The following is a 10,842-nucleotide window of genomic DNA, read 5'->3' as shown; positions in this document are numbered from 1 at the left end:
TGGATGTTCCGCCACGACGTTGTCTGCCCCCCTTCCTTGCTGCTTTCTCTGAAGCCATTAACTGTAACTTGAAAGGCTTCAAGACGTTCAAAGGCTTCAAAGGCTTTCTCTTGCTGGACCAACAGGAACTGGCTTCAGGAGAATTTATGTGATGGTGTAAGAATTCTGCAAATGAATGCAGACTATGAGAACCAAAGGATTCTCCCACAGACATGTACCTGTGACAGCATTAAGGTGCGAGGGAAGGGTAAGAGGTCATATGCATTCTCAGAAGATTTTGAAGATAAATCAGTTTCGAAGACATTGACCTCATCATGCGAAGACATTCACTCATAGATAATAAGTTGGTTCCAGATTTGTACGAATCCACAGATCAGTACAAGTGAGGAATCTAACTACTTTGTGAAGTACAGGTGAATATACTAGGCATGTTATGAGATGCAGTATGAGAGAGATCTAGCTTGTGTGAACAGAAACTGCTTGTGGTAGAAAGTGATAGATCAATAGGATCAATGGTGCTGTAAAAAGGGAGTTTTATTTACCACACTGAGAACTGCTAGACGGAGTGGGAGATGAGGCCGAGCAGTTCACTCTTCCGTGCCCTAACTTGGCGACGGAGGACACCTACGGCGACGGCGGAGAGGACGATGTCCGCGGTCGGCGTGAAGACGGCGTCGGAGAGGTTGCGGCAGCGAAGTGCTTCGTCGCCGGCGTCATCGAGAGCTAGTGGTGGCGCTAGGGTTCGTGCGAGGGTGGAAGAAGAGATAATTACCACTGTAAGTGTGTATTTATAGGCACAGGGGCGGCACTGTGCTATTACACAGGTGCCCCTGGCGATTTGCATCTGAGGAACACGTGGCCAGTATGAGGAATTTTGGGGTTTGTTCCATGTCCCACGCACGCCTGGATTGTCGGGTGGTCGTTCCTACTTCTTCGGATTTCATGTGGAGGAATGAGCATTGAAAACAGACTTAATGGTTGTCTCTGTATCTTCTGCTGACAAGGATGCAGAGAAGACATTCGACAGTTTCAATAGAATGCATATGACTTGGAGAGATAGAGTTTGAGATAGAAAGCATAGAGAGGTTTGGGTCCGATCACATTCACTTAGTTCAAAAGATTCAACACGAAGACATAGCTATAAGTGAATGCTGTAGAGGACAGAACACTAGCATATATATATATATATATATATATATATATATATATATATATATATATATATGTATAATCAACATAGTGAAGATAATCATGAAAATATGTTGAGATCGAAGCCAAACCAAATGTGAAGACATTGCAAGGTAACGCCATGAGTGAAACACTTCAAAATAGAACGTTTGGTGGTGGCGTTACCCACCGTATAGGAAGTATTAGACCCAGACACGGCGCACAATTATCTTGGCGCTCTGAAGTCAAATTCCACATTAATGTATTCACACTTAGAATGTATTCATGTGTTGCACATCTAAGTCATCAATATGCATAAGGGTTAGGATGTGTGCCTGATCACAGGACATTTGTGGATTCCAGGATATTTAGCTCACACCGTAACTTGCAAAACCTCTTCTCATCCAAGGGCTTGGTGAAGATATCTGCCAATTGCTCAGTGTTGACGTGTATGATATCAATGTCTTCCTTCACAACATGATCTCTGAGAAAGTGATGACGAATTTCAATGTGCTTTGTCTTCAAGTGCTGAACTGGGTTGTTAGCAATCTTGATGGTGCTTTCGTTGTCGCAGTAAAGTGGCACTTGCTTCAGATGAATGCCATAGTCCTTGAGTGTTTGCTTCATCCACAGAAGCTGATCGCAGCAAGATCCAGCAGCAATGTATTCAGATTCAGCAGTGGAGAGAGATACACAGTTCTGCTTCTTTGAAGACCAACATACAAGTGATCGTCCCAGAAAGTGACATGTGCCTGATGTAGACTTGTGATCAACTTTGTCACCAGCATAATCAGCATCAGAGAATCCAACCAGATCAAACTCTGAGCCCTTTGGATACCATAATCCTAGAGTTGGGGTGTGAGCCAAATATCGAAGAATTCGCTTCACAGCTAAGTGATGCGACTCCTTTGGTGCCGCTTGAAATCGAGCACACATGCAAACACTAAGCATAATATCTGGCCTAGATGCACATAGGTAAAGTAAAGAACCAATCATGGAGTGGTATACCTTTTGATCAAACTCTTTACCATTGTCGTCAGGACCCAGATGATGTTTGGCTGGCATTGGTGTTGTGAAGCCTTTATAGTCTTGCATACCGAACTTCTTCATGCAGTCTTTGAGATACTTTTCTTGAGATATGAAGATGCCATTGCGTTGTTGTCATATTTGAAGACCAAGGAAGAACTTCAGCTCCCCCATCATGGACATCTGATATTGCTCTTGCATCATATATCCAAACTCTTCACTGTACTTCTGATTGGTGCAGCCGAAGATAATGTCATCCACATATATTTGGCACACAAACAGTTCACCATCATATGTCTTCGTGAAAAGAGTGGGATCTAGGGAACCAGGTATGAAGCCTTTGCTCTTCAGGAAGTATTTGAGTGTGTCATACCAGGCCCTAGGGGCTTGTTTGAGGCCATACAGTGCCTTATTGAGCTTGTATACCATGTCAGGATGTTTTGGATTTTCAAAGCCAGGCGGTTGTGCAACATACACTTCTTCTTCAATTTTGCCATTGAGAAAGGCACTCTTGACATCCATTTGATATAGAAGTATGTTATGATGATTTGCATAGGCCAGCAGTATGCGTATGGCTTCAAGTCTAGCCATAGGAGCAAATGTTTCATCGAAGTCAATGCCTTCCACTTGAGTATATCCTTGAGCAATGAGACGAGCTTTGTTTCTGACAACCTGACCATGCTCATATTGCTAGTTGCGGTATATCCATTTGGTGCCTATTATATTGTGCTTCCGTGGATCAGGACGCTTAACCAGTTCCCATACATTATTCAGCTCAAACTGTTGAAGCTCTTCTTGCATAGCTTGAATCCATTCAGGTTCCATGAAGGCTTCTTCAACTTTCTTGGGTTCTGATATTGAGACGAATGCGAAGTGCCCACAGAAATTTGCTAGCTGAGTTGCCCTTGAACGAGTGAGTGGACCAGGTGCATTGATGCTATCAATTATTCTTTCAATCTGCACTTCATTGGCAACGCGAGGATGTACAGGGCAAAGACTTTGCTCTTGCTGTTCATTGTCGTTGTTGGAAGGAATGTCTTCAGGCTGAGCATTGTCTTCATGTTGATCAGGTGCTGAAATGATAAGTTCTTCTTCAGGATGAGCTTCAGAAGGTATAATTTCTCCAGTTCCCATTAGCTTGATTGATTCACTGGATGGAACTTCATCTAGCACATTTGGCAGCTGCTCTCTTTGTGAACCGTTGGTCTCATCGAACCGCACGTCCACTATTTCAACCACTTTGTAATGAAAGAGATTGAAGACTCTGTAGGAGTGCGAATCCTTTCCATATCCGAGCATAAAACCATCATGTGCTTTTGGTGCAAATTTTGAGGCGTGATGTGGGTCCTTGATCCAGCACCTTGCGCCAAATACTTTGAAGTAACTGACATTTGGCTTCTTACCAGTAAGAGCTCATAAGATGTCTTGTTCAGTAGCTTGTGAAGATAAACACGATTGATTGTATGGCATGAAGTATCAATGGCTTCGGTCCAGAATTTTCTTGGGGTCTTGTATTCATCTAGCATCGTTCTGGCCATCTCAATTAGTGTTCTGTTCTTGCGTTCGACGACGCCATTCTGCTGTGGCATGTACGGAGCTGAGAATTCATGTGTGATGCCCAAGGTATCAAGATATGTATCAAGGCCAGTGTTCTTGCATTCAGTGCCATTGTCACTTCTGATGTGCTTTATCTTGGCGCCAAAAGTGTTCATAGCTCGATTGGCGAAGCGTCTGAAGACATCCTGCACTTCAGTCTTGTAAAGGATTATGTGCACCCAAGTATATCTAGAATAATCATCAACAATAACGAAGCCATAGAGGTAAGCAGTAGTAGTTAGAGTTGAGTAATGAGTGGGACCGAAAAGATCCATGTGAAGCAGTTCAAAGGGTTGAGTAGTAGTCATGATTGTCTTCGAGGGATGTTTGGCCCACGTCATCTTCCCTGCTTCACAGGCACTGCATAAGTGGTCTTTCTTGAACTTGACGCCCTCGATGCCTATGACATGCTTCTTCTTCGCAAGGGTGTGGAGGTTCCTCATGCCAGCATGTCCAAGCCTCCGATGCCAGAGCCAGCATTCTGAAGCCTTTGCTAGAAGACATACTGCAAGCTGTGGCCCTACTGAGAAATCTACCACATACAAATCATCTTTTCGATACCCTTCAAACACTAGAGACTTGTCAGATTCCATTAGTACAAGGCAACAATATTTTCCAAACATTACGATCATGTTCAAATCGCAAAGAATTGAGATAGACATTAAGTTGAAGCCAAGGGATTCAACAAGCATGACTTTATCCATGTGTTGATCCTTTGAGATTGCAACTCTACCTAGACCCAATACCTTACTTTTACCAGTGTCAGCAAATGTGATGTGGCTTTTGTCGGATGGACGTAAGGTTGAGTCCATAAGAAGACTTCTTTTGCCAGTCATGTGATTTGTACACCCACTGTCAATAATCCATTCTGAAGATGCTGGTGTCGTACCCTACAGTGCAGTTAGGGGGGTAGGCTTCACCAAGAGCATTGTGAAGCAAAAACATTTGACGAACCAGTGGGTTATGAAAGCTTAGATCCAGGTTAGGACTAATAGGGAGAGTAGCAAGTGATTCAGGTACGAAGTACATAGTAAGACCATTTGGGCATTTGATCTTGCGCCCTACAAGATGTTTAAGGTCCCCAGCAATAGCGTCAGACGATTTTGGTTTTCTGCTGGAGACCTTTCCCTGCAAAAGAGAGTTAAGCCTTCTTAACCACCCACATCTTCAAGGGTGGCTTAGAAGCAATAAGTCTAAGTGCAGCATCTGAGAATTTTGGCTTTGAAGCCTTAGCAAACAGTCTTGCAGGAGGACAATAGTACTCATAAGAATAAGCAGAATAGTTCTTGGTCTTATGAATATGGCGGTTTGATGAACCGCTTCATATTCATATGCCTGAGTATGGTTTCCCTGCAAAACATTTGCATTAGTGTGACTCAGGTGAGTCCTCTGTTTGTATGAAGCCTTTGGACCGTATGAAGCCTTTGGTCTGAGGTTTGTCTTCTTCAAGTGAGGTGTCATGAAGACATTCACAGGAAGATTTTCCAGACTCTTTTTCGGCACCCAGATCTTCTTCATAGGCGGTCCATTCCTGCAGTTAGTACCAATGTACCTGGCAAACACTTCACCATTCTGATTCTTAAATAGTATATAGTTTGCATCAAAGGATTCATCAATGATAATGGGGTTAGCACAGGTGAAGCCAGTTAGATTGGATGGATCTGCTGAAGGTTCCTTTGCAGCAACCCACATGGTTTTGGGGTACTACTCAGGTTTCCAGTAAGAGCCATCTGCATTCATTTTCCTTATGAACCCAACACCCTCTTTCCTAGGGTTTCGGTTCAGAATCTGCTTTTTGAGGACATCACATAGTGTCTGATGCCCTTGAAGACTTTTGTACATCCCTGTTTCAAGCAATGTCTTCAACCTAGCATTCTCATCAGCAATAGCGGTGGTATCCTCAGCAGAGGGGTTAGTTACCGCATCAACAGTTGAAGATATTGCAACAGCAGTAGCAGTAGAACATTCAGCAACAGAAGTAGCATTATCACGCTCAATGCATTTAAGACATGGTAGTTCAAATCCTTCCTGAGGGGGACCGATCTATTTGGCGCGAAGTGACTCGTTTTCAGTTTGAAGATCTTCATGAACCGCTCTCAATTTCTCAAGATCTTGCTTCCTTTGAAGATAATCATAGGAAAGCTTTTCATGAGTTGTTGAGAGAGTTTCATGACGACTTTCAAGTTCCTGATACTTAACGTGAAGATTTTTTATGTCTTCAATTAAGGATTCAGATCGAGTCATTTCAGCACCTAACAGATCATCGCTTCTGTCTAACAGTTTTTGAATATGTTCCATAGTTTTCTGTTGTTCAGTTAAAATTTTAGCAAGTGTTTTGTAGCTAGGTTTTGAACCACAATCAGAGTCATCGTTACTAGATGTTTGATAGTGAGTAGTGCGTGTGTTTACCTTGGCACGACGCGCCATGAAGCAGTAGGTAGAAGCGGAGTAGTCCTTGTCATTTGCATCGGTGTCGGTGATGAAGTCATTGTCTTCAGTGTTGAAGATGGACTTGGCAACATATGCTGTAGCCAAACTTGTGATGCCTGAGTCGGATTCCTCCTCAGACTCCACCTCCGCCTCCTCAGAAGCAGACTCCTCCTCTGAATCCATTTCCTTGCCAACAAACGCACGTGCCTTACCAGATGAGCTCTTCTTGTGTGATGAAGACTTTGAGGAAGACTTGGAAGAAGACTTTGAGTGTTTCTTCTTCTTCTTCTTGTCGTCAGAGTCATATTCTTTGCTCTTCTTCTTCTTTTTGTTCTCATTGTCCCACTGTGGACACTCAGAGATGAAGTGGCCAAGTTTCTTGCACTTGTGACATGTTTTCTTCTTGTAGTCATGAGCAGGAGCTTCATCATTCCTTGAACTTGATCAGGAAGACTTTCTGAAGCCTTTCTTCTTGGTGAATTTTTGGAACTTCTTGACAAGCATAGCAAGTTCCCTTCCAATGTCTTCAGGGTCATCAGAACTGCTGCCAGATTCTTCTTCAGATGAGGAGACAGCTTTTGCCTTCAAGGCACGAGTTCGCCCATAGTTTGGACCGTAGATCTCTCTTTTCTTCGAAAGCTGAAACTCATGTGTGTTGAGCCTCTCAAGTATGTCAGACGGATCGAGTGTCTTGAAATCAGGACGTTCTTGAATCATCAAGGACAGGATGTCAAACGAACTATCAAGTGATCTCAGCAGCGTCTTGACGACTTCGTGTTTGGTAATCTCAGTGGCGCCGAGGGCTTGAAGCTCATTTGTGATGTCAGTGAGTCGGTCAAATGTGTGCTGGACATTCTCATTGTCATTTCGCTTGAAGCGGTTGAAGAGGTTGCGAAGAACACTGATTCTCTGATCTCTCTGGGTTGAGATGCCTTCATTGACCTTGGAGAGCCAGTCCCAGACTAGCTTGGATGTCTTCAAAGCACTCACACGGCCATACTGTCCTTTGGTCAGATGACCACAGATGATATTCTTGGCAGTAGAGTCCAGTTGAACGAATTTCTTGACATCAGCAGCCGTGACACCTTCTCCAGCCTTGGGAACGCCGTTTTCGACGACATACCATAGGTCGACGTCAATGGCTTCAAGATGCATACGCATCTTATTCTTCCAGTAGGGATATTCAGTTCCATCGAAGACGGGGCACGCGGCGGAGACTTTAATTATCCCTGTAGGCTACATAGCTAAAACTCCAGGTGGTTAAACCGAATCACACAGAACAAGGGAGCACCTTGCTCTGATACCAATTGAAAGTGCGTTATATCGACTAGAGGGGGGTGAATAGGCGATTTTTATGAAAGTCTTCAGAACATGGGAGTTTTGAAGACAAACGATAAAATTAAACCTATTACCATGCAGCGAAAGGTAGACTACACTAGGCAAACCATAGTCAAGTATTCAGTGAAGTGAAAGCACAAAGACAAATAGCAGCTAGGTAGTGAGGATCAGGTAGGAAGATATTGTGAAGCCAAACAGAACACGCAGTCACTCAGTGAAGACAAATGATAAAGCAAACATACAATGACTTCACAAGGAGAAATAGTAAGTAAAGTGAAGTGAAGACGAAACCAGTGACTAGTTGAAGACAATGATTTGTTGGACCAGTTCCAGTTGCTGTGACAACTGTACATCTGGTTGGAGCGGCTAGGTATTTAAACCTTAGGACACACAGTCCCGGACACACAGTCCTGAACACACAGCTCAGGACACCCAGTCCTCACCGTATTCTCCTTGAGCTAAGGTCACATAGACCTCGCCCAATCACTCTGGTAAGTCTTCAAGGTAGACTCCCAAACCTTCCCAGACTTCGTTCACTGGCAATCCACAATGTCTCTTGGATGCTCAGAACGTGACGCCTAACCGGCTGGAGGATGCACAGTCCTCAAGTGTAATAAGTCTTCAGATCACACAGACAAGAAGACTTAAGTGATGCCCAATTCTCTCTGGCTCTGGTGGTTAGGTCTTTATCCTCGCAAGGAATTCTCTCTCAAAGGCTTTGAGGTGGGTTGCTCTCAAACGACAAAAGCCGTACTCTCAATCTGAGCAGCCAACCGTTTATGGTTGTAGGGGGTGGGCTATTTATAGCCACTTGGCAACCCGACCTGATTTGTCCGAAATGACCCTGGGTCACTAAGGAACTGACACGTGTCCCAACGGTCAGATTTCAAACTCACACGGCAACTTTACTTGGGCTACAAGCAAAGCTGACTTGTCCGACTCTGGACAAGATTCGCTCTCATTGTCTTCACTCGAAGACATAGGTTTTTGGTTCAGGCATCACTTCAGTCATTCTGACTGGTTCTCTTGGACCCCACTTAACAGTACGGTGGTTCCTATGACTCAACACAAAAGAAAAAGAACTACGAAAGATCTAAGTCTTCGAGCTCCATAGGCTTCATATCGTGTCTTCTCTTGTCATAGTCTTCAACATGAACATCTTCATATACCACCTTTGACTTCAATATCTTCATATATTTTTAGGGGTCATCTCTGGTAGTAAAACCGAATCAATGAGGGACTTCTAACTGTGTTATTCTGCAATTCTCACAAACACATTAGTCCCTCAACTAGGTTTGTTGTCAATACTCCAAAACCAACTAGGGGTGGCACTAGATGCACTTACAGTATTACCTCCATCAAGAGGGCTCGAACCTGGGTAAACATCGTGTCCCCTGCCTCCTGTTACCATCCGCCTTAGACGCACAGTTCGGGACCCCCTACCCGAGATCCGCCGGTTTTGACACCGACATTGGTGCTTTCATTGAGAGTTCCACTGTGTTGTCACCATAAGGCTTGATGGCTCCTTCGATCATCGGTAACGATGCGGTCCAGGGTGAGGTTTTCCTCCCCGGACAGATCTTCATATTCGGCGGCGTCGCACTGCGGGCCAACTTGCTTGGCCGTCTGGAGCAGATCGAGAGCTACGCCCCTGGCCATCTGGTCAGGTTTGGAAACCTAAACTACACTACCGGCATCCGCAGAGACTTGATCTTCGATGGATTCAAGCCCATGCTAGGTGCGCCACACGATCACAACGAGCATGATTTAACTCTATCGTCGGACAGTGTTCGGGAGATCACACCTACAACTACTCCGGCCTTGAATCTGGAGCAAATTGCGCCATCCGAGGATGGAGGGATAGAACCCGCCATGAAGGCCGCACTCCCAGTGGCAATGGAGCCGGATACTGACTTCACCCCTTACGAGAGCCGTGTTGCCAAACCATTGGATTCGTCTCTGGCCACGGACTCCGAGCCGCATGCATCCGTGCCTATCAAAACCGATTGGGCACCGATCATGGAGTTCACCTCCGCGGATATCTTTCAGTACTCACCTTTCGGCGACGTGCTAAATTCATTAAGGTATCTCTCCTTGTTAGGAGATCCTTGGCCGAACTATGTCCGACTAGATTGGGATGCAGACGACGAAGAAATTCGCTACCCACCCACCACCCACTTAGTAGCCTCTGTCGATGATTTAACCGGCATGCTCGATTTCGACTCCGCAGACATCGACGGCATGGACGACGGTGCAGGAGAGGAACAAGAACTAGTGCCCATAGGGCATTGGACAGCCACTTCATCATATGACATATACATGGTGGATACACCCAAAGAAACGATGACGAGGAATGGGAGGAGACAGCGGAGGATGACCCCTCCAAGAAGTGAATAAAGCATCGGCATAGGCCCCGCTCCAAATCCCGCCTCGGCAAAAACAACGATAACAACGCAAGAGAAAAATAACACTCCAGTCGACTCCAGAGGAAATGACGACCACATTGCCCCGGCGGCAGAGCACGATGAAGCTGCTAATGGCGAACATAGTACGGATCCGACGTCCGAACACGGCGACGCCGAGGATAAACCTCATCAAACCCCCTCTGGGAGGAAAACAGACCGGACGAAGATGCACACATCATCCCGGAAACGCACTTGGAGCAAGAGAACCTCCGCAGAAGGCTTATTGCCACTACGAGGAGTCTGAAGAAGCAGAAGCAAAGGCTTAAGGCCGAACATAATACGCTCAACAGCAGGTGGAACAAAGTGCTCGACAACGAAGAAAAGTATGGTGGAGGTTACCACACAAAGAGCTATCCAAAGCGCAAGCTATTACCCGAATTCGACGATGAGGCCTTCGAGCCCATACAGCCGAAAAATAAAACGGCCAACCGGCCGGATCAACCACCTTGTGACCGCGATAGAGCAGCAACAAGGTCGCACATAAGTCAACACATGATCTGTGTGAGGACTTGCGCCAAAAATCCAGTATGACCAGATCCATCTATGGATCTAGGAAGCGCGCTCCGGCACAAAATCAAAACCGAATACTACAACCGTCCGAACGCCATGATACATCCAAATACAGGGGTGCCGCACACCCCCTATGTTTCACTGATGAGGTGCTGGATCAAGAATTCCCAGAAGGATTCAAACCAGTGAACATAGAGGCGTACGACGGGACCACAGACCCTGGGGTCTGGATCGAGGACTTTATCGTCCATATCCATATGGCTCGCGGAGATGATCTCCATGCCATCAAATACTTGCCCCTCAAGCTTAA

This window comes from Triticum aestivum, chromosome 6A, assembly GCF_018294505.1.
Source record: "Triticum aestivum cultivar Chinese Spring chromosome 6A, IWGSC CS RefSeq v2.1, whole genome shotgun sequence".
Taxonomy (NCBI): Eukaryota; Viridiplantae; Streptophyta; class Magnoliopsida; order Poales; family Poaceae; genus Triticum; species Triticum aestivum.
This window is presented reverse-complemented; position numbering follows the sequence as displayed.